The 25,434-nt window shown below is 33.9% G+C and overlaps 1 long non-coding RNA gene across 1 annotated transcript in view; it reads left to right on the top strand.

Moving 5' to 3' along the window:
• The window catches only part of LOC120598173 (uncharacterized), a 135,629-nt gene that overhangs the window by 38,386 nt on the left and 71,809 nt on the right, over nucleotides 1–25,434 (top strand). The window lies entirely within an intron of this gene.

Raw genomic sequence — 25,434 nt, 5'->3', positions numbered from 1 at the left:
AGGCCTCCTGGAAGGGGCCCTGCTGCAGGCCAAGTTCAGCCACAGCCTGGGTCCTATGTAGGATCACTTGGTATGAGCCACTAAGCAATCCACAGATGGCTGCCACCCACAGCGGGTTTGGAAGTGCCTCTAGAGGCCAAGTTGCAACCTGAGGCCTGCTGCCACTAGTGTGGGGCTTGGGCTGCTTAGCAAGAGGTATGGGTCATGCTGAGGCCAGATGCTGCTTGTTTAGGTTTTGTGAACCTTCTGTGCGTGGCTAGGGAACACATTGCTTTCTTCATAAAGGGATCTATGATAACTCTTTTCAGTTCCCAAGAGATCATTTAGCACTTTGGTATAGGGATTTAATAATTGCTTCCCCAAAGACCTGAAGCAGTTAAATAGCAGGAGAGGTAAATTGAAATCAGATAAGTGGAGGTAATTATGAACCTGGAAACAGCTATGGATGGCATGGATGAGAAAGAGAGCTCAGTAATGATGGTAATGGGACTGGTGTTAATGGCACTGATCATAGAGGTGACTAAGGTACCCAGCATATTTCCCTTTGTACTTCATATTAAGTCTTTCAGGCCTCAAGGGAACCACAAGTAATCAGTGTATTCTCCAAGCCCCTGGGGGAATGCCTGAGAATGCATTTGTCATCAACTTGGGTACTCAGGCACTTACCTCTTTATTCACATCATTTTAGATGCTGAACTCCACATTTACTCCACATTGACTATCTCTAGCTTATCTAGACATATCTTTCACCATTTAGTTCCAGAACCCTGGGGGCACATTAGTATTTTATGTAATCTCTTCTCCCTGTCATCTTCCTCCAGTTCTTTCTGTTATGCTTGGCTTTTGCTGGTAATATATTATATAAGGTTGTTTGGTTTCCTGTAATTCTCAACTTCACCTCTTGGTTTCCTTTCTCTAATATTACCTTTAAACCTCTGCTCCCTGTAGCTTATGATTGACACTATTTTTACAGGGCTTTATAAGTCCTGATATGCACAATTGATGTAACCATAAAAATAAATGGCCAGAAAAAGGAAGAGAAAGCTAAAGAGAAGTGTTTTTGCTTAACCATTCGCCTTCTTCCTTAAATGGAACTGGTGAATAAATTCAGTGAGCTAGTCTATTTAAACACCTCTGTTTCAGTGAATTTATATCATTTAGCAGATCTTTTTAGAAACAATTATGTGATGGGTGCAGCCCCAGATTAACTTGCTGTCTTGTTCCTGAATTGCAATGAACTTCTTTTGTACCCCAAATTAAAAGATATGGAATATATTGTGGTCATATAGGAAATAGGAATTTAAAATATAAACAAACTTAGAAATCATAAGGTATAAAAATTAAATAATGTTAGTTTTCTCATTTCTAATTATGAATATTGTGTAATTTGCAGTGCTGTCTTATTTGGATCTGTTACTATGTTAGTTTACCCATAATTTTAAGAAAAACTCTGTTTTAGTGTTTGGGTTTTCAGTTGTAATGATGCTCTATAAGACTTTGGACTACAAAATCCAGGGAGCTATCTTCTTCCATAGTTTAAAGTTTTAAAGATTATAATGTGAAAACTTGTACTGGATTCCTTTAATAATGCTTACCTGAAAGGCATCTATTATTATGGCATTTTTCGTTTCTGAGGGAATTTGCACCAGTATCTCTGTGAAGTAAATGTGTATTTGTCCCTTGGCTCTGCCTTTCTTTCTGTTATTAGTCTGCTCTCCATCCTGGGCATATTACTTCCCACTTATTTCATCTGTACAGTGAGAACAGAAATAATGCCATGTGCTAATATTTCAAGAGTACCATAAGATTAACATGAAAACGTCTAATTTTTAAATTTGTGTAACACCTCTTATTTAAGAATTGTAAAGTGTTATTATTATGCACTGTTTCTGCAGTGTTTTTTCTTCAGGAGTTTGATTTTAGAGTCATTTCTTTTCTCTCTGTAATGTTACATGCATCCTTTCTCCTGTACGAGTTTTATTACAAAGATCTTATTTAACTTTTCAAATATATTATTTCTCTTTATGCCTCTGATTACACACAAAATATAAAATGCTTAAAAGATAATCATAAAACTGAAAGTTTTCCCCTCCTCTTCTCTACATAGGCTTTTACAACTGTGATTTAAGGGGAGAAGTATTTACTCATTGCTTTAAATATTTATTGAAGGCTCCTTCCCCTTTCCAATCCCCAAACTATGTATTGCTGCTGCAGCTGTTTCTGGTGTGCTAAAGCCAACTAGACTCTAAAAGGTATTTAGGAATGTTTAACTGTAAGTTTGAGAATTGGGTTTTAAAATTCATCTCCTGTAAATTTGAGGTCTCTTTCTGATGGTCTTAATGTACTATAAGTATCAGATGACAGAAATGGAGAGTGACAAGGCAGTCTATTAGACACATATTTCAATAATTTTCAGCTTCAGTTTTTGGCACTAATGGCTATGATTCTCACTGTAACTTGTGAGAATTAATTACCACTCATTCTATTTAGGTGCCCAAGTTTCTCCTGAATGATATAGTGTAAAATGATAGCAAGCTGGCTTAAGCCCTAGGGTAATTTACATATTAAATAGGTAAAAATCTTTACCATAACCTCCATTAAACTTTATATTTAAAATTTTTAATGGCACTTAAAAACAAAAAGAACATATTCTTGGAAATCACATTCTTTGTTGTTAGAAATTAGAGCTAAAGTAAAATGGATGCCAAGCTCATTATAATGATTTAAAAAGTGACATAATTGCTTAAAACCTAGTAAAACAGAACATCTAACATTTTTGGCTCCAATATTCCTTTGAGAATCCAGAGAAAGCTTTACATGCTTCCTAAAGAAACAGCAATACTTATAATTTTGCATATAATTTTAAGAGATTCACAGACCTCCCTCTGGTGCCCTGCCCCAAAGGCATTTATGGACACTATAAATTATACCCAGCTAAAAATTCCTGACAAAAAGAGAAGAAGAATGGCTCAAGCTCCAGTATCTGTTTGTGAGTGTTTCGTTTTTAAGGGGCCTGGAGCCTTTAGGTAGTTTTGTTCCAGAACTTAGAATATACAAAGTGCTGAGAGTAAAGCATTTGATTATTCTGGGATCACAGGAGGAAGAGGCAGCAGAATGCAGTGGTTTTGGAAGGATTCCAGTGAGAACCTTTAAGAATGAGTGAGATTTGGGTAGATGAAAGTCAGAAGGGTCTTTTAGGATTTTTGCACCATGAAGTCGGGATCCATATTTGGTTTGTTCTTCACTGTCTTGCATGGTGCCTGCCATATGCCGCTAGGCTTTCAATAAATATTCATATAGTGTTTTGTGCCTCATTTCTAGTGAAAAGTTTGAACCAAGAGAAATGGCATTGATCCAGTGCTGGAGTTCTACCTATGACTCTGATGCAAAGTCAATGAAATGAATGTTGATGTCTCCTCTAGATAACTCTGGCGATCAGGAGGCATAGTGGGCATTTTATAAGTTATCGGGAGGTCAAAGCTGCATAATTAAGTGTTTTAATCTTGTTGCTAAGGAACTAGGAGACAATAGAAGGAATATCCAATATTTTGTTATGAAATTCTGAAAGCCCTTAGGACTAGAACTTGTATTGATTCCAAATCTGGGAACTGAACTGCTAGACCTAAATCCCCACAGCAGTGGAGAGGCTGCCAGTTCACTGTGGCTGTTCTAGCTTGCACTTTGCACCTGAGCCCTGAGCCTCATTTCTCAGAGTAGGGAGGGAAGAAAGGGAAGCTTTGTGGGACAACTAAGTCATTTTTAATTTTGACTTTTCCCTCTCTTCATCCAGAACCATTTTAAAAGGAGATGTTATCCTCAAACACAGACTCTGCTTCATCCCCACTCTCACCCCTTTTCTGCTCCTCCCTCCTCTTCCTATCTGTACAAAAGGTGGGCTCTCTGCTGAGTCATTGCTGCAAGGCAGTGAGCCAGCTGGTAGCTTTCTTTTATTCTGTAATGTAAATTAACCATTGCATACTTGATCTTGAGTTACTGGTGGGCATTTTTCTTTTTCTTTCTATATAACTTCAGATATTTACATATATTTGTCTGTCTTACACATATAATACAAGTGACAGTGAAGTTTTCCCTTTTTAAAACCTCAACTTTACCCACAGCAGAATTGTGTCAATTTATTTCTTATTCCCTACTGACTCTTATTAATAAAATGATCCTGTTCTGAAGTGCCTGAAGCCCAACATGTCCAAAATGAAGAGATCGGACTATATGACACTCCAGTACCATAGCACATATCTCTGTGTGTGTGTGTGTGTGTGTGTGTGTGTGAGACACATACATGGTAATACCTCCTTTCTCAGACTTCAAGGTTCCACAAGGGGGGACAAGAATTAGCATGTCACTCCTGCCCTATCTCCATCTTCTCAGGGGAGAAGAGTGCTTTTGCTTAATGTTGGATTGGGGATAGGGAACTGGGTATGCAAAACTCATAACTCATCTCCTTATTCCTTTTCTTTGTCTTTGGGATTTGCCTGCCTGGTGAAGGAGCTCTTCATTCTGTCCTCCATGTCACCAGCTGATCAAGGGAAGACTCTACTTCCACTTCTCCTCAACCCCCAATACCTACACAGGTGAGGGGTGGAGGACTAGGCTGAAGAGTAGAGAGACAATCCAGTTCTGAGATTGGGTATTAGGAAGACTACAGTTGCCACACATTTATGCCACATTCATCAAAAGGTGATATTTTTATCTCTGATTTACCATATTATTCTGCCTATTTTAATTGTGGAAACTGAGAAGGAAAAACAGCACAATTTATTTACCTTCTCTTACATCCGACACCAATGGGCTCATTTTTGGTTATTACAAATTTGAGTGACATTACTCAGCCTTCTGTTTTGGAAAAACCCAGAGTGAAGCCTATTTAAAGTGTGGACTGCATTTGGTAAGCAGCCTATGAATTTGAAATTTTGATTTTAGGTGCAGGCTTTATAATTTAGATATGACGGAACATTTTTTTTTCTTTTTTACCATAAACATGAAAAAAAAATCAAACTGACTTAATTTTTTAAGAGGACATTGTGAATAGTAACCTAAAATTACCAGATATAAGTGCTTCGGTTTCTTAAAATTTTCTACGCCCCTATTTCCTTATCTGTGATATAAGGATGGTACTACTTCACAAGCATGTTGAGAGGATTAAATTAAATGAGAAACTATATATGAGAAACAGTTCAGTACCTGGCCCATATAGGCATTTGATAAATGTTTCTTAAACATCTACGGTGTACTAGGTGTTGTGTCATAAAAAGACATTCTCTTTATATCAGTGGACTCAGTAACTCAGCAGTTTGTTGTCCTAAGAGTGACTTAAAAAGAGGGAAAAAGAAATGTCTATTACTGATGACCTCATATTTTTCCCTTCTATCTATTCTCTAAATTTCTCTTTTTACTTTTGATTCAACCAATGCCATCTCGATCCTGTAAGTCTGGAGTCAGGCATGGTAAGGTGGTAGAGAGAACTTCTCAGCAGAAAGCTCATCAGTGGAAGGCTCTGGTTCTGCTCTGTTATTAACTATCTGTAAGGAAATACACCTCATTCTCTGGGCTTCATGGTGATTTTCTGAAAAACAAAGGGACTAGACTTAATGGTCTCTTAATTCCAATGCAATTCCAATATTAGAAAAGGTATACCTTATGAGTCAGAAGGGGGCTTTAATTAACCTTCAGATTTCTGAATTTTAAAAACTGTCATGCATTTATGTATGATTAAATGTTAAATATTCTATTGTATACCATGTTCATAATGTAAACCCACTTTTATATGCTTATTAAGACCGAAGCTTTTAAAAATCACTTGATTGTTATCCAATATTTGATTATTAACAACTTAAATTAAATATTTGCATATTTAATTGAAAATGATCACATGTTGTGCAAAATATAGTAATCCCCTTTATCCATGATGAATATATTCCAAGACCCCCACTGGATGCTTGAAACTGTGGATAGAACCGAATCCTATATATACTGTGTTTTTTCCTATACATACCTACCTATGATAAAGTTTAACTTATAAATTAGGCACAGTAAGATATTAATAATAACTAATAATAAAATAGAACAATTATAATATGCTATAATAAAAGTTATGTGAATGTGGTCTCTCACTGTCTCTCAAAATATCTTATTGTACTGTCCTCACCCTTCTTGTGATGATGTGAGATAATAAAATGCCTATGTGATGAGGTGAAGTCAGGTGAATGAAGTATTCATTGTGACATAGTGTTGGGATTATTCCTATAAGGGTTACTTGAACACAAGCACTGTAATACCCTGACAGTTGATCTGATAACTGGGATGGTTACTTAGTGACTAACTTTTTTGGGGGAGAGGGGCAGAGTGTATACACAGAATGGATACACTGGACAGAGGGATGGTTCATGTCCCCAGCAGGTAGAAGTGGGATGGCATGGGATTTCATTACACAGAGTGATGTGTAATTTCAAATTTATAAATTGTTTATTTCTGGAATTTTCCATTTAATATTTTTGGACCCAGATTGAACTCCAGTAATTGAAACCATGGAAAGTGAAACCACAGATAAGGGGGACTATTGTAATTCAGAAATTGGAGACTCTTCCTTTATTAATGTCTGCTTCAGGTATTAGAAACACAAATTATCTGAGACTAGGAAATTCCAAGGTCATATAATACCAAATTTTATTAGATTAAAGATGCACTTTTTTTTACATTTTAATATCACCGAAATTGGAATTTGCCTAATAATAGAAGGCATCTTAACATTGTCTCATAGATTAATTGGTGAAATTTTTCTTAATGATACTTAAAATGCTTGTAATTAATGGCATTTTGTATTCATTGAAATACAGTAAATATTAATTTACTATAAATATCTAAATTTTAGACTAGCTTTGTAGTCTTACATAAATGCATGACACATGCTAATCCTCAAACTTAAATCAGCATTTCATGAACCTAATATATCCTAACATAATCATTTAAAGTACACAAAACTATATTGAACATTTTTCATTCAAGGGAAGTTCCAACTCGAACTTAAGCAGAGATTTAGTATGTATGGGCATGTTGTGTGAACCTGGGCATGCATATGAGATGTTAGTATAGATGAATTGATTTATATGGGGTTCTCTCAGAGGAAGAAGATTTCAGTGCCTGTGACAGGACACAGGGATATCAGTTGTGTTCTCTGGGAAGCAGACCCTGAGATAGATTTGGCAGTATGAACTGAAAAACATCCATGAACGATAAAAGTGAGAGAAAGCCTACAGATCTGACAGTGTTGGCCAATGCAATAGAGAGCTCTGGAGCAAAGATTGTTTGTGAGATTGATTCCCCTACTGAGCAGAAATGTCCTAGAACCCCCACCTTACTAACATTGTGGATGTAGCTGCCCAGGAAGGGTATGGTCTCTGTTTGAAAGCTGAGGTGGATCTTAAACATGCTACAGCTAGAGACTATTAGCCAACTGCATTCCCTGAAGATGAAATATAGGTTCTTTCTTGATGAGAGATCTGAGAACCGCTCAGAACAGCACAGTGTGTATCTTAGGTAGTGGTTCTTATTCAAGGATTTATATCTGAACCCAGTAGTGAGAGTTTTGTCAACAATTGTGTAGGGTCTAAGATTTTACCCTACTTTGAAACTAACAAGTTAGCCTGGCAAATGTGACGGATGCTGACAGAAGACATGAGACTCCTGTGTCAGAGACAAAGACCTTTATTATTCATGGCACAGTAGCTAGTATGTTTGCATGTTCTCCCATGGTAATGCAAAGAGGGCTAGGTGATGTCTGCGCACACAGTGGGGTGTGTTACCAGAGAACCTCAAGCTTAGGGAACCTGAATCTTTCATAATGTGCGGGCAGCAAGCCTGCCTGACTTTTGCCCCTAGGATAGTTAACAAATCTGCCCTTTGCTCCAGAGGCAGATACAATATCTTCCAAAGCTTTTGACTATGCAAAAATCCTCTAAGAGATAATTCAGAACAAAGGCAGCCAGTGCCTCTGCTCATGAGATGTACAGAAATGTGAGAGACCCATGAAGAACCATCTCCCAACAAGGTATCCTAAGCAGAAGATGAAAAAAAATTTCATGAGTGACTTTGGAATACAAGGAGCACAAAGCAGAGAGACAACTCTGCCTTGTTTCTAAAGTGATGTATTGATACATAGTAGGGGGAGAAACATCCTTCCTACTTCTTGCAACACAGAGGGACCTTACCTCAGAGAAAATTATAGAAGAGGCCATGCCGTGTAGCCATCTCAAGTGTTTTCAGTTAGAGGAGCACCAACAAACAGCATTATTTGCACTAACATCAGCACTCTCAGTGTTTGTAGCAAGTTGGGCCATAGCCTGGAAATGATGAGAAGATTGTGAAAACTTGGAGATAGTCTTTCAGGACCTCTAGAAAGGGCTGGGCAGAGATGCAGGGGCTGACTTTTCATGGAACCACTTTTTTTTTATATATCTCCTATACAGGTGAGAATAAAAGGCAGAAAAATCCGAGATGTGACCATTAGTATTATCCTACTAGTACCCATATAGTGGGGAGACCTGCCTAAGGAAACTCAGGTCACCCCAGCAGTGCTTATTTAGTAGTTCTCATGAATTCTTTGACATATGAATGACTACGTTTAGTAACTATTTTCAGCTTAATTATAGTTGGCAGTGTGTCTATTTTCATTTTTGTCCCTTAACCTTCCTTTCTCCAGAATGTTAAAGGAAAGGTTGAGTAAGCAAATAATCTCTTCTAGGTATAAACAAACAAACAAACAAAAAATAAAGTTTAGAATTTATGAGAGAATTTCTCATTTGCATTTCAAAGGTCAGTTTAATATTTATCTCCTCCTTGAAGCTGGTTTATTCCAGATCAAAGTGGTTTCTTTCTCCTTTTACTCATACGATTAATTCTAGCGATGGCAAAAATGTTTCACCACCTATACTTAGTCATTTGGGTGTGACTAGCCAGACTACTTTGTTGAGAATTGTGAGACCATGTCCCAACTCTTGGGAAAGGCAGCTACGAGCAAGGTGGACCCTGAAGTTGGCATATGAGGTTGCATCATGCATGTTATATATTTAATAACACTTACTTGACTAGTTCTTTAAAATTTTTTCCACAGAAGACAGGTTTTTTTTACACAGAAGCAATGAAATCTCATGAAACAAGTGGGTTTTTTTTCCAAACAAATTTGGAAAACATTACAAAGTATGAAACTCTTGGGAATTCACAATGAACATTACCATACAAAAGCTATAAAAAATTATACATTAAAGAAACCTTGAATATATATTATCTAGAATCTAAGATAAAACACAGGTCTTGAAATAAAGAAACCTAGAGGTTTTTGAAGAAATTAAATTTTTTTTTTATTTTCAGTTTTATTGAGATATAATTGACAGAACATTGTGAAAGTTTAAGGTGTAAAATGTGATGATTTGAAACATATATCATGAAATGTTTACCACAATTAGGTTAAGTTAACACATCTTTCACATTGCCTAATTACCATTTTGTTGTTATGGTGAGAACATTAAAGCTCTATTTGCATAGAAACTTTAGTGTATATAATACAGTATTGTTGACTGTAGTCACCGTGCTGTACCTTAGATCCCTGGAACTTATTTATCTTAAAATTGAAGGTTTGTATCCTTTGTCCAACATCTCCTCATTTCTCCCATCCCCAAAGTCCTTGCCAACCAATATTCTACTGTCTCTTTCTATGAGGTTGATGTCTTTTAGATTCTATATGTAAGTGAGTTCATACAGTATTTGTTTTTCTCTTTCTGATTTATTTCACTTGGCTAATGTTAAGGCAACTTTTAAATAAAGACAATGGACTCATGTTGTTGCAGAAGAGAATAAAATAAAACACAGAGAAGAGCCTGACAAAGAGTGTTGTTTTCCTTAGAAGGGGTTATCTGAGATGGGGTCCCATCTGGACTGAATGTGCAGAATACTGTACTTTAGATCCCTGGAACTTATCCACCTTAAAATTGGGGGATCACTTTATAAGTTATATAAATGTCTAACCACTATACGGTATTATTGAAACTAATATAATATTGACCGTAAACTGTAATTGAAAATATTTTTAAAATAAAAGAAAACATAGATTCCAAATGTAATTATGAATTAAGAGGTAACTGGTTCTTTCAAGTACTATAGGATATGTTAGCTGGCTACATATCTGAATTGATGCTTTGTATATTTTTTATAATATATGCATATTTTCTTAAAGCTTCTATTATCTTAGGTATTAACTATTTCAAGATAAATTTCTTGTAGTCTACTTGTAGAGTCACTACTACTGTTTTCCAACTCTCAAGCATTTACATGCTTTTTTAAATAGCCATTTTTCTCTTTTTTTATTTTTAGAATTCATTATTTATTTCCTCCAACAGTACCAATGACTCCTTCCAAGTTTAACACTGTCAGGTTCAGAATTATGTATTTAAAACAATTTCTCAATTGTGTTACCGAAAATATCATAGATGATTGTAACAAAGATTCTTTAACACCCCATTTGTTTCTCGCTATTTCTGTTGGCTATTTATGGTTTACTCAATTTAGATAAAGCATAGACTGAGCACCAGCTTATGTCATTTTTGTTCCTTCAGAAACCACGAGGTCTATTTTGGAGCTTGGCTGGAGGACTGTCCCTCATAACACTATTATTCTTCAAGAAAAACATAGCGAAGAAAAAATAACTTGATAAACCACCTCAATTTTTTACTGTTTTTTAAGGACTTGTTTTTATATCTGAAAGTTTCATAACAACCTTATGAGGGAAATACTAACATATTTTACTAAGGATCTAGAAGCCTATAGAAGTTAAGAAACTAACCTAAAGTTGAATTGTTGTAACTAGTTGTACTAAGGTTTAAGCCTACAGGTCAATCTGATATGAGTCCCTAGTTTTAACACTACCCTGTGCCACATTTTACTCATAATCTTTGACACAGTGGTACAATTTTTATAGTTAACATGTGAATGATTAGGCAGCAGTAGGCCATTTTGGACTTTTCCTGCTGCCAGGACACTGGAATACCTCTCACTTTTCTTCAAAAGTACTCCAACTCTCTGGATACGTTTTAATCTTAAAACAAAACAAAACAAAACAAAACAAAAATGTTCCACTGCAATTTTTTAAAAACTGTAATTTGTTCTGTAGACTTGAGTCTAGTTGTCCTGCTTTCACATTCACTCAACATCTACTGAAAACTTCCATTCAGCTAGTAAGGTGTACACACAATTCTAAAACTTATGAATAAGAGAATTGGGATGTCTGCCTTTGTGTAAATCTTTTTTTAAGCCAGAGTTTGAGGTTTAAATAACTGCTTGTCTTGATTACCTACTTATCCCCGCTGTAAGATTAAGTTTTTATATCATTGACTTATCTGAGACTTATTAGTCATCTATAGAGCAACCAAAATATAATGAAGAAGAGGAAGAATTAATTATTTTGCTTGTGTTATAAAGTATTTCAAAAATATGTATTTTTCATTAGTGGAAATATGTGTTTTTGTTGACTATTAACTTTAAGCTTAAACTTGGCTTCCATCTGGTAAGTATTCTGAGAATGTTACCTTCCTCAGAAAGTTCACAAAACAATAACTTAGGAAAAAGAAGGCAGACATTTTTGTTTCTGGACCTTCCATCATATGATAAGAAGATTGTGCATAAATCCTGCATTAAGAAATTTTTCTTGCATCACTGAACTTGCAGGGAGAAAGAAAAATCTCCAAGAGCTCCAAAACCACAAAGACATGAAGAAAAAAAAAAAAAAAATAAAAAAAAAAATCTATGATGTAAAATCAGAGCAGTGAGTAAGCATTTGTGAAAAGACAGGGTTACCCTAGTTGTAATGCCAGTGCCACAGCTGAGGTACACTGAGTCTTAAGTGTACAATAAGGTTGAATGGCAGATACAATGATTCCTAGATTAAGCTGTGGATCCTGGAATGGGCTAGAATGTTCTCAAGTCAATAGTACCAGCTGGGCTCATGAGAAACAAATTTAATTCTTTCCTGGATGATAGTATATTTAAGTTAGGCCCCTGTGTTTTCCCAAAATATTGGAGAGCAGGGCCTATTAAGAGAAATGAGCAATGGTAGAATCCTCATGTTTTAAGTTAAGACCCTCTTCATTCAGTGTTATTTTTTCTGTTTCTTACTTTCTTTTCTTATTGCTTACAGAAAAACAGCTACACACTAGGAGCAGTGGTGAACCAGAGATGAAGCAAACCTCTGCAGTGACTGAAAACTAGCTCGTAATAATCTCAATTTCTAAAGTTCCATTAAGGGACCCCAGACTTTTAGAGCCCTTAACCACTTGCCAAAAACAATACAAAATCTCTCTCTGGAAAGATAATATAGGCCTAACTTTAATTCTAAAACTTTTCTATACACTATCTGGCGCTCGAGTAAATAAATCATGAAAAGGGGACATAAGTAGTGGAAAGTTAATGAATCAGAAGATAGTTCAAAGAAACATATATTTTTAAAGATATAAAATAGATAAAATAGTATAAGAAATGTGGGGGGTAGTCTGAGAAAGGTCTAACATTTGGAAAATTAGAGTTCCTGTAAAAGAGGAGAAAGAAAATAAAGCAGAAGTATATTTGAAGTGATAATGGACTTATAATTTTTCAAAAATGATTAAAGACATCAAACCATAGATTTAAAGTACATTATGAAACCTAAATAGGGTCAATAAAAGTAAAATCACATATAGACACATCACAGTTCAAAACTATTGAACTACAAAGACAGAGAAATACTGAAAAGCAGCCAGAAAAAAATTTTTTTTTATAATGCCAAGGGAATCAGAGTAGAATTAGCCATCTAAATTTGTGGTACGCAACTGAAGCCATGTTGAGAGAAATTTTTTGTTTTAAATACATATATTAGAATAGAAGAAAGATTAAAGTCAATGAGCTAAATCAAAGCAATGGAAGCCAGAAGACAATGAAATAAGTGCTGAAAGAAAATAACTGCTAATCTAGAATTCCATTTTCAATGAAAATATTCTTTATGAATGAAAGTGAAATAAAAATATTTTCCATATGACCAAAAACTGAGAGAATTGATTACTAGCAGATCCACACTAAAAGAAATACTAAAGCATATCCTTTTTCAGAAAGACAGACAGGAGATTGGAAATGCAAGAAAAACTAAAAAGGGCTAAAAAGGGTAGGCAAACCTAAAGAAATATTTACCATAAAGTAATAATATAATTTTAACAATAATATCATCTTTAGAATTTAAAATATATAGTTAAAACACATGAAAAGTGTCATATAAATCTGAAGAGTGGTAAACTGAGGTCATGTGGTCTAAGCTTCCTGCATTGTTGTGGAAGAAGTAAAAGTAGTAAATTACATTAGACTGTGATAAATCAAGAATCCATGTTTTAGTCTCTCAGAGTAACCGCCTCTCTCAATTAAAAAAAAAAAAAAAAGTAGAGAGAATGTAACTAAAATAGTCGATTATTCAAAATGGTAAGAAACTGAAAAAGTAACACCGAATGGTGATATTTTTAGCTGGATTCTCTATGATCACAGAAAATTTGCTAAAATTAAATATGTACTAGATCAGAAAGCATGCCTTACCATATTTAAAGGGATTAAAATAAAATAGAGTACGCTCACTAACCACAGTGGAATTAAGATAAAAATCAATAATAGGATTAGTAGAAAATTCCTCAAATGCTTGGAAAACAAACAATATGTGTCTAAGTTATTTGTGAGTCAAAGAAGAAATTACAATGGAAATTAGAAAACATTTAAAAATGTTAATATACTACTTGTTAAGCTTGTGGTATGTAGCTAAAACCATGCTGAAAGAGAAATTTTTGGTTTTAAATACACATTAGAAGAGAAGAAAGGTTAAAGCCAATGAGGCAAGCATTGAGAAATTAGAAAAAACAGCAAATATTTTTTGAGAAGAGAGTAGAGAAAGAATAGAAATCATTAAGAGAAGAAACCAATGGTAGAGTTTTAGAAAATGAGATAAATCACCAAAACCAAAAGTAATACTTTGGAAAGAGTAATACAATTGATAAACCTTTTACGAGGCTGATTAAGGGAAAACAAGAGAGAGAGAAAGAATGCAGAAATACTTAACATTGGAAATGCAAGGTGATATTTCTACAGATCCTTATGTATTCAACTTCATGCCAAACGCATTTGAAAATTGAGATGAAATTAACAGTCCTTAGAAATATAACATTAAAACTGATGCAAGAAGAAATAAAATATGGATATTCTTGAATAAAGATATTTTCAGTAAATTTTATAAAATATTTAAGCAAAGAATGCGAATTTTATACCCTTTTATGAAGAATAAAATGGGAGAAAACACTCCCAGCTCACTTTATGAGGTCTGTATAATTTTTACAATAAAACGTTTAAAAGATTATTAAAAAAATGAAAATTATAGGCCAAACTGACTTATAGTTGTAAAAGTCCTAAAAGTTCAATAAGGAAACTGACTCAAACAATATATAAAAAGTGTAAAATACTGACCTTGTTTTATTTGTTCCACAAGTGTAAGGTAATTTTAATATTAGAAAATCAATAAGTGTAGTTTATGTTAATAGCATAAGAGAGAAAATGATATGATCATCTCAGTAGAATAAGAAACTATTTGATGACATTTAATGTTATTAATAATAAAGACTCTACTTTAACTAAGAATAGTATGAAAGTTACTTAACTGATACCAGACATTCTAAAACAAATTTAAAAAAAAACTTGAATAGTGATATTTTTGGTTTGATTCTCTGCAATCAGAGAAATTCACTAAAATTCAATATGTGTCCACTATAGCAGACATATTCAATAGTAAAATGGTGAAAGCTTTCTCTGAGGTAGGAACAATGTAAGGGTACTGGCTATCATTACTTTTAGTCAACCCTTTACTATAAGTTCTAGCCAGTGCAATAAATCAAAGAGAAAATAAAAATATTATAACTGGAAAGACAAGAAAGATTTTCATTATTTGTACATAATATAATTTTGTGTTTAGAAAATCCAAAAGAACCCCTGATAATTAGAATTAATAAATGATATTAGCAAGTTTGTTGTACACAAGGTTGATATGAAAACATCACTTGTATTTTTATATATCAGCAATGAGCCATAAAGTTTAATAAATTAACAATCATGGTAGCATTGAAAACACGCACAACAGGATAGTTTTGGCAAGCCATCCTGAGAAAAAAGAACAAGGCTGGAGGCATCACTCTGCCCGACTTCAAATTATATGACAAAGCAACAATAATCAAAACTGCATGATATTGGCAGAAAAACAGACACACAGACCAATGGAACAGAATCGAGAGTCCAGAAGTAAACTTATATTTATATGGGCAAATGATTTTTGATAAAAAAGCCAAAAACATACAGTGGAGAAAAAAAATCTCTTCAATAAATGGTGCTGGGAAAACTGGAAAGCTGCCTACAAAAGAATGAAAGTAGACTGTTTATCACCACACACCAAAATTAACTCGAAATGGATTAAGAACCTGAATATAAGACCTGAAACAATAAAATTCATAGAAGAAAACATAGGAACTAAACTCAAGGACCTTGGACTTAAAGAAGATTTTATGAATTTGACCTCAAAGGCAAAGGAAGTAAAAGCGAAAATAAATGAATGGGACTACATCAAACTGAAATGCTTCTGCACAGCAAAAGAAACCATCAACAAGATAAAAAGACAGCCATCCAAATGGGAAAATATATTTGCAAGCAATGCCTCTGATAAGGACCTAATATACAAATATACAAAAAACTCATACAACTCAATAACAACAAAAAAAACCAAACGATCCAATCAATGAATGAGCAGAAGACTTGAACAGACACTTCTCCCAAGAAGACATACAAATGGCCAAAAACATATGAAAAGATGCTCAACATCACTATTAGGGAAATGCAAATCAAAATCACAATGCGATACCATCTCACACCTGTTAGAATAGCTATAATCAACAGGACAAGTAATAATAAATGTTGGAGAGTATGCAGAGAAAGAGGAACCCTCATACACTGCTGGTGGGACTGCAAATTGGTACAGCCACTATGGAAAACAGTATAGAGGTTCCTCAAAAAACTAAGAATTGATCTACCATATGATCCAGCAATTCCTTTACTGGGTATTTACCCCAAAGACTTGAAAACTCATATCTGAAAAGATATTTGCACACTGATGTCCATAGCAGCATTACTCACAGTGGCCAAGACATGGAAGCAACCGAAGTGTTTTACAGTAGATGATTGGCTAAAGAAGCAGTGGTACATATATACAATGGAATATTACTCAGCCATAAGAAGAGATGAAATATTGCCATTTGTGACAACATGGATAGACCTTGAGATAATCATGCTAAGTGAAATAAGCCAGACAGAAAAAGTTGAAAATCACATGACATCACTTATTTGTGGGATATAAACCTAAAAGCAACAAATGAACAGGACAAACAAACAAAGACTCTTGGTCATGGACAATAGACTAGTGGTTATCAAAGGGTAGGGAGGAGTGGGTAGAGGGGAGGTAGATGGGGTAAAAGGAGTCAAATATATGGTAACAGAAAGAAATCTAACAATGGGAGGTGAACACACAATGTAAATATATATGCCTTACTGTTAAAGTGTATAGCTGAAACTTATTAGATTTTGTTAACCAATGTCACATAAACAAACAAATAAACAAACAAATAAATAAAACAGAACAAATACTTAGAAATAAATGTGAAAAAAATTGTGCAAAACCACTATTCAAAAAAACAATAAAAAATAAAAATAAAATTTTAAAAGGCCTAAGTAAACAGAGGAATATATCATATTCATGGCTTGAGTCAATATTTCAAAGATGTCATCTCTCCCCAGTATGAGCCACTGGATTTGGTGAAATCCTCATGAAAATTCTAACTGATTTTTATGTAGAAATCAACAAGGTGACCCTAAAACTTATATAGCAATGCAAAGACCCAAGAACCAGGAATAATCGACTATCTTAATGAAGAATAAAATAAGAAAACGTTGTCTATCTGACATTAAACTTATTATGAAGTTACAGTAATTATAATAATGTGGTGTTGGCACAAGGATGGATAAATAGACCATCATAAGAGAATAGTGCCCAGAAACAAACCCAAACATATATGTCTATTTATGATAAAGAAAGAACTACAGAACAGTGAATATAGGAAGATCTTTTCAATAAATGGTTCTGAAGGGTCAACTAGATATTTATATAGATAAAGGTGATACTTGATCCCTACCTGATACCACATGCAAGTATCAATTCCAAATGGATGTTAGATCTTTTTAAAAATTATATAAAATATTGTCATGACTTTGAAGATAGTGATAGATTTTTAAAGTAGCAGACACAAAACATTAATCATAAAAGCTTGATAAACTAGAGTACCTTATAATTAAGAACTGTTCATCAAATAAGTGAGAAGGCAGGCCACAGACTGGGAGAGAATATTAATTATACTTCTAATCAACAAAAATTGTATTCAGAACGTATAAAGAATTTTTAGAAATGGACAAAATATCGATAAAAATAAGAGATGTAAAAAAACCACAATTAATCTAAATAATGTAGAGAGAAAGAAATAGTAAAAATGTGCAATAGAAATGATCAACCATGTTAATTTCTGAAATATTAATAAAGTCAACAAGTTTTGGCTAGATTGACAAACAATGCATAAATAATATTATGAATAAAAATGGACATAATTATGGATTTTCTACAGAATAAAAAAAAAATGCAATGAACAACTTTGTGCCAGTATATTGAACACTTAGACAAAACGAATAATTTTTTAGAAAATTGACTTGCTAAAAACTGACTCAAGAAGAAATAGAAAACCTGAATAGTATTAGGATCATTATCATCAAAAAAAGAAAACAAGAACAAATACTTTTAGAGGAAACTTCTTTCAGACATTTAAGGCGCAGACGATTACAAGCTTACTAATGTTTTCTTGAGAATAATAAAAGAGGAAATATTTTAAACTCATGTTATTAGATTAGTTTGATCTTGATAACAAAATCATAAACAGGTGATAGTTAAAACATGTATGCAAATTCTCTGATACTCTTTCCATAGAGAGGTGGGTTTATATCACTCCTCTATGATATTCACTGCTTGTGACTGTTTTTACCAATAAAAGATGGAAGAAATGGTGCTATGCTTGTTCCTGACTTAGCTTATAAGAGAACCGACAGATGCTGCCTTGGTCTCATAAAGCCCTGAGCTACTATGTAAGAAGCATGTCTGTCCTGTTACACAGACCATGTGGAGAGGCCCTGAGATTACATGGAGGGGCCTAGCTGAGCCTAGCGTTCCAGCCTTCCCTGTTAAGGTGCCAGGCATTTGAATTTGTCTTGGACTTCAGCCCAGTCGAATCGCTAACTGAATACCACTGACTGATCCCAGTCAATGCCGTATGGAACTGAAAAATTTCCTAGTGAAGTCGCCCAAATTTCCAACAAAATCAGGAGACACAATAAAAGTGTTGTTGTTTTAAGGCCCTGTTTGGGAGAACTTTGTTATGCAGCAATAAATAACTGGAAAAGATTGTATGAGGGAGCACATTTGCAGTCCAATATCAGGCATGAACATAGATGCAAAAATTCTAAACAAATTATTGGCAAATCAAATCCAGTATAAAGTATAAAAAAGTACGTATTATGACCAAATGGGGTTTATTCCAAGCATGCAAGAGGATTTAATATTAGAAACATCATTAATGTAATTTACTGAATTAAAAGATTAAAAGAGAAAATCATCATTTTATTTCAATAAGTGCGAGTAAAGCACTTGACGTAAGTCAACACACATTCACTATAAAAACTCTTAGAAAAATAGAAATAGGTTATTTTTAATTTCGATAAAGTCTATCAAAAATGAATAGCATTCTTAATGCTAAAATGTATTAACATTTTATTTAAAATTAGGAAGTTGTCTATCATCAACATTTCTATTAACATGGTAATTCATGAAAAACAAATATAAAGCATTAAAAATATCACTTATAACAGTAACAAAATAGGTACAGAGTAACAAATCTAGCGAAAAGTAGGCAAACCTCCATGGAAATAATTTGAAATCTCGAATTTATTAAAGACCTATATAAATGAAAAGACATATTTTATGGCTAGAAATACTAAATATCATAAAGATTTGTGTTTTCCCCAAATTGATCTTTAGAATTAATGAAATTCTAAAAAAAATTCCAGCAGTTTTTTTAGTGAAGATTGATGAGTTAAGTCTAAAATTTTATATGAAAGATCAAACACCTAAGAATAGAAAGGATATTCTTGAAGAAAAATAATAAGAAAAAGTTGAAAGACTTGTCATATCAGATATCATGATATGTTATAAAGCTATAGTAGTTAATATATTTAATATTTGTGAAAAGATAGAGGCATATTGACCAATGTAATGGAATAGAAAGCCCCCAAATAATGTATAAAATATAATCTTTAATATTATATGTGTAATATCTATAATAATTAAAGAGTACTAAGTGTTACAGAGATATGTCGCTTGCAGCTTTAAATTAAGCCATTTGTCTATTTTTTAAAAAATCACTCATAAGGTATTGTATATCCCAGGAAATCCAATTTTCAAGGGCAGAAAATTCATGACAATTAGAATTGTTGTATCTGCACTTGAGCAGAACACATGTGTTACTGTGACACGGCCCCAGTGAACATTATGTCCCCTCGATTGCCTGACTAGTTCCTAATCATTTAAAAAAAATCCATTTTAGATGTTGAGATGTTCCCTGCTTAATTGTTTCTATGGGCTAGCTTAAAGATCAGTTCATCGGTCTCTTTGATGTACTGCCTTTGTGAGGAATACAAATTACTAATGTATTTTTGGACTTGAATCACAGTAATGTAATTATTTACATGTTTGCTCTGTCAGATTGAGTTTTTTGAAGATAGACATCACCTTTTATAGAGCAGTTTTTGCCAGTCTGTGTGCTAAGTATTAAAAATACAGAAGTAAATATGTATTGAGACATGGCTGAGTTCATTAAAAAAAAGTGAGAGAAAAAGGAAAGAAAAGAGGAAAGAATGGAGTGGTGGTACCATCTTTTGAATTATCTACTATGCTCTAAGCACTGTGCTAATCACATTTATGTATAGGGAGTCATGGAACTATAGAACTGTAATGGACTTTGAAGCCATCTATAAAATCATCTTATTTTACAGAAATAACTAAGTCTCAAATAGATTTTGTGACTCATCCAAGGTCACCTGGTTATTTGGTTGTAAAAAACACTGAAATCCAAACTTCCTGATTCTGAAGCCGGTCTTATTTCTCCTATATCATATTGTTCCTTGTTCTGGTCTTTCTAAAATAAAATGACAAAATTTAGCATCTCAAAATCCATGCATGTTATCTGACTATGACACACCACCAGAATGTCCTAATGTTTCCAAAAATAACAGTTTGCTTAAGAGGCTATGTGTCATTACCTTGCTTTGAGAAATCAGACACATATACCTATGGTTTATGTGATTTAATACTAAATTATGTGCCGTGGTTTAGTCTCTATATTATTTGTAAAACTCAAGTATCATTAGATTATTCTAATTTATGTTAGAGAAAAAAATATCTGTATGAACCCTGGGGTAGGTAAGTAGCATTATTCTTATTAAAAATTCAAGTGTATGTAAATTTATATAATTAAGCATTTTTAATGCCTAGATTATATGACTGTCTATAATTACATCAGGTCAAAACCTCTCCCTAAGATTTGGTTTCAACCTGGAATATATCTAATCAATAAATATACTTTGATTTAATATTTGTTTTTACAGTTTTCATAAAGTTTAATGATCCACTTAATTTGATTTAATTTTCTAAAGCCTGAGTGTTTATGAATAAGCTTTTGCCTTCCGTTCCTATTAGAATTCTTTTCCTTTCATAAAAAGTTGTTCTCATTTAGATTGCAAGACCTACACAGAAATAAAATATAATACTTTTCCTGGCTTATAATGATGTTTCAATATGAATCTGTACCATTAAGTCACCTAGTTAACTAAAAAAAATTCTACTAAATATCATGAATAATTCCAAAGTTTTAAATGTTAGGCCATTAGACACTTCTAAAAAACCACTGATTATTTGTCAGAGATATGAACTCAATAGAATTTCTTCGTTCCCTAGAGACAGAAGGTGAAGAAAGGGGAACCCTTATGAACAGAGACAATACCATCTAACTTCTGTTTCCTGGGTCACTGGAGATATTTTGACTAATATGTCCCCAGACTGTTGAGGAATGTGTTAGAAATTTTTTCCTCTCTTTCCTGACCTCTGCAAAAGCAGGTATTTGATTAATCCATTTAAAAGTCTGAAATTCTCAGCTTAAAACCAAATTTCTGAAAACCTTACTGTGTGAGTAATACATCACTGTGAGAGGTCTGTTTATTAAAATCTTCATAAATGATGCTGTTTGAATGTTAAGATGATTTGACTCTATTCCAGTTCCATCGTTCCACTGTGTGTATGTGTGTGTACATCTGTGGGCGTCTCTGTTTGTGTTAATCTGTGTTTTATTCTATTTTCTTATTTATGAGTGGGAAAAATAACTTTCCAGTAGCTGATAGCCAAGAAAGCTATTTTGAAGCAGGAATGATTGAGGTTTTGCTACTCCACCCTGACACTCTGCTCTTTTAGGAGAGGTGTTGTTATGGTTTTGCTGGGGGCTGCCAATCACACAATTACATCCAGTGCCTTGTCACAGAGGTAGATAATAAGCCTTATTGGGCCAATGACAGTGATTGCAGTGACCTGTCCAGGGGACAGCAAGGTGCCTAGACCAAGTTAACCAGTGTTCTTTTCTAGGATGTTCCAAACAGAAGTTGGAAAAGAAAAGGTATCTATCTATCTTCTGTATTCAGGAACTGTGAAAATGTGGCCATGTACCATGCCACATGAAAAAACAAAACAAAACAAAAAAAACAGAGAGTAACGTCATCCTGCAGTGATGAATAAAATAGGGCAGACAGAGAAACAAAAGACAGGGCTGATGACATCTGAGTCCCTGTGCCTGGCCTTGTTCCCAGACGGGTCCTTGTTCCTATTGTTCTTCTTCTAATTCTGGGGTATAATCCAGGATCTTCTGGAAATACTCTTTTCATACAAATGGATTTGAGTTGTATCTTCCTTGTAATACAATTAGCTACCTAACTATTCTTTTTTTTTTTTATTAAATGACAAAAATAAGAAAAGAAGACTGCTAAAAGTAGCATTTTTTAAGAGAGAAGTCTTGTATTTATATCTTATGTAGACAATGGATGAACAGCAACATGCTGGGGAGTTTCATCCTTGCTAGGTTAATTTATGGAGGTGTCAGTAGACTTTCAAATCAGAGAAAACGCCATTATATGACCTCTCTCTAGGGGTCTTCACTTCTCGTGATGGGCTCTTGGAAGTCAGACCACGTGATAGGGGATGGGGGAAGAGTCTGGCTGAGTTAACTACTCTTTCTAGGCAGCAGTACTTCTGGTCTAGACCAGTGTCCCAAAGCCACTCAGGAGTGCACTAAAGAGGAGTAATTTACTTATCCCCTTGGCCAAATTAGGATTGTACCAAAATGTGCTTTTATAGAAATCTGCAGCACTGATATATCAAAAGCATCTATTCTTGCTAGCACATTTATAAAAGACATTTTAAACAAAATATAACAAGATTTATGAACATAAATTAAAACAATTTTATGATAGTGTTGGTTCCTGTAGCTTTATAAAATTTTGGTGAGGTAGCTGGTAACATCCTATTTACTAGAGAGAGGGATAAAGAAGGGCAGAAGATAGATACTTGTTCCTAGTCATCTGAGTGATGTAAATGTAAGAGGAAGAACAGTGTGTTGAGAAATTAGATGGCATTCAGAGGTATAGCTTTGTCTTGAATTCATGTGCCTGTTCTGAAGTTTTTCCTGTGATAACAATACTGTAAGACATTCTTCTGAAAGATGTTACACCTCTGAAATGTACTGTAATAATATCGGCTTTTGGCAACGAAGCTGACATAATTCAGCCTGAAGACACACACACAGAAGTTATTTTAAAAGCCACAACCCAGCAATTACTCGTGATGTGATCCAACTTCATGCATCACATTGCTGGCTCTATCGAGCAGCAATTCTTAGGAGGAAATGTTGCATTTTAATTGATGGTACAATATGAAGTGTCACACAATAAAAGTGAAGTCAAGGAATGTCTATGTGTGGGGAAATTTTCCTGCACATTTTAGGTGGAGTTTTGTCTGTGTGTTGTTTGTTTATGTTGGAGTTTGAGTGTTTGAAGAGCATTGCCTGAGTACGTTTGTTCTTAATCATCATTATAATAGGCCAGTAATGTATATACTATAATGTTATATATAGTAGTATATTTTCTTTTGTGGGACTCAGGTTCATTTCATTTTCATGTCTTCCATGTTTCATTTGCTTTTACTAATGGATCATAATATAGTAATAAAATATTAATACATTGTGTTCATTTATATATTTCATTGGAAACAATGGGTAATCTTTCTTAATTACAAGACAAAATGAGTTCTAATGATCAAACTAAAAGATTGAGACACATTTAAGAAGTGAAACAAATATTCTTGACTAAATGCAGGTAGTGATGTAATTTCCATGCATGTTGTAAATGTCATTACTGAGCTATATATATATTTTTTTCTTTTATCTGAATTATATTTTTATGTTCATGTAATTTTGCGATTTATGTGTATGCCCTTGAAGGAACTTTCTTAAGAGAGTAGTTGTTTCAGACTGTGAGTAGATTAAATGAAAGTTTTTCATATAATATCATGTAAGCAAGTACCACCCAAAGTGTGGTGTGTGGACCTGCATCATCACCTGGGCGTTTGTTAGAAATTTAGAATCTCACTGAACCAAAATCTCTGTGTTGGTAAGGAGCTCAGGAATCTATGTTTTAACCGGCTGTCTCAGTGATTCAATGTATTCTAAAATTTGAGGACCTCTAATGTAGGTATGATAGCATTTCAGTTTCTCATGTATCAAAGTCGATTCAACCTTTGTATTCAAGATCCATCATAAGGTCTGAATTTTCCCCTTTCCCCCATGGACACTAAAAATAAATAATCAGATTCATTTAGAGAAGAACTGGGTCAATCACTACTATTGTGTTTGAAGTACTTTCTCCTGGGGAGCTAGTCATTCCTTCAGTTGATGGATTCTGAGTCTTAGAACTGGCTAAATTTTGGAAACTGTCAAGGGATTGTGACACTCCAGTGGGGCAAATGACTTCGAGCTAATGCTCATCCTTTTTTTTTTTTTTGTAAAGTTATAGAATTGTGTAACCATTACTATGATCCAGTTTTGGAACATTTTCTTCACACTCCAAATTCCCTTGAACCTATTTGAAGTCAATTTTTACTCCACCTCTAGTTCCAGGCCACCTCTGATCTGCTGTCTTTCTCTACAAATTTGTCTGTGTTGGACATTTTATATAAATAGAATCATAAAATATGTACTCTTTTGTGTCTGGCTTTTTTCAATTTGCATAATATTTTTGAGGTTCATCCATTTTATAGAATATATAAATATTTTTCCCTTTAATTGCTAAGTAGTATTCCATTGCATGGATATCACATTTTGTTTATTCATCCACCAATTGGTGGATATTATGAATAATACTGGTATGAACATTTATGTACAAACCTTTGGGTAGACATGTTTTCATTTCTTGTAGGTAGATATATAGAATGGAATTGCTGGGTTATGTGATAATCTTACATTTAAAATTTTAAAGAAATTACCCAGCTTATTTCCAAAGTGTCTATACCATTTATATTTCCATCAGCAGTGTATAAGGGTTTGAATTTCTCTACATCTTTGCTTACACTTGTTTTCTTTTATTAAATTTATCGAGGTGACATTGGTTAATAAAATTGTATAGATTTCAAGTGTACAATTTGATAATACATCATTTGCGTATTTCATTGTGTGTTTACCCAAAGTCAAATTTTCTTCCATCATCATATATTTGACTTCCTTTACTCTTATCTACCTGCTCCATTTTCCCCTTTCCCTCTGGTAACCACTAAACTGTTATCTATGTCTATGAATTTTTGTTTGTTTCTCTTGTTCGTTAGCTTTATATCCCACATATGAGTGAAAAAATTTGGTTCTCAACTTCTTTTGTCTGATTTATTTTGCTTAATATGATAATCTCAGGATCCATCCACGTTGTCACAAATGGCAGTATTTCATCTTTTCTTTTGGCTGAGTAATATTCCATTGTATACATATATCACATCTTCTTTATCCAATCACCTACTGACGGATTCCTTGGTTGTTTCCATGTCTATTTCTACCGTGAATAATGAGGTGATATCTCATTGTGGTTTTGATTTGCATT

Source organism: Pteropus medius, unplaced genomic scaffold (genome assembly GCF_902729225.1).
Source record: "Pteropus medius unplaced genomic scaffold, Ma_sr-lr_union100, whole genome shotgun sequence".
In the NCBI taxonomy this organism is placed as follows: Eukaryota; Metazoa; Chordata; class Mammalia; order Chiroptera; family Pteropodidae; genus Pteropus; species Pteropus medius.
The sequence above is the reverse complement of the archived record's forward strand: the minus strand, read 5'-3'. Positions and strand labels throughout refer to the sequence as shown.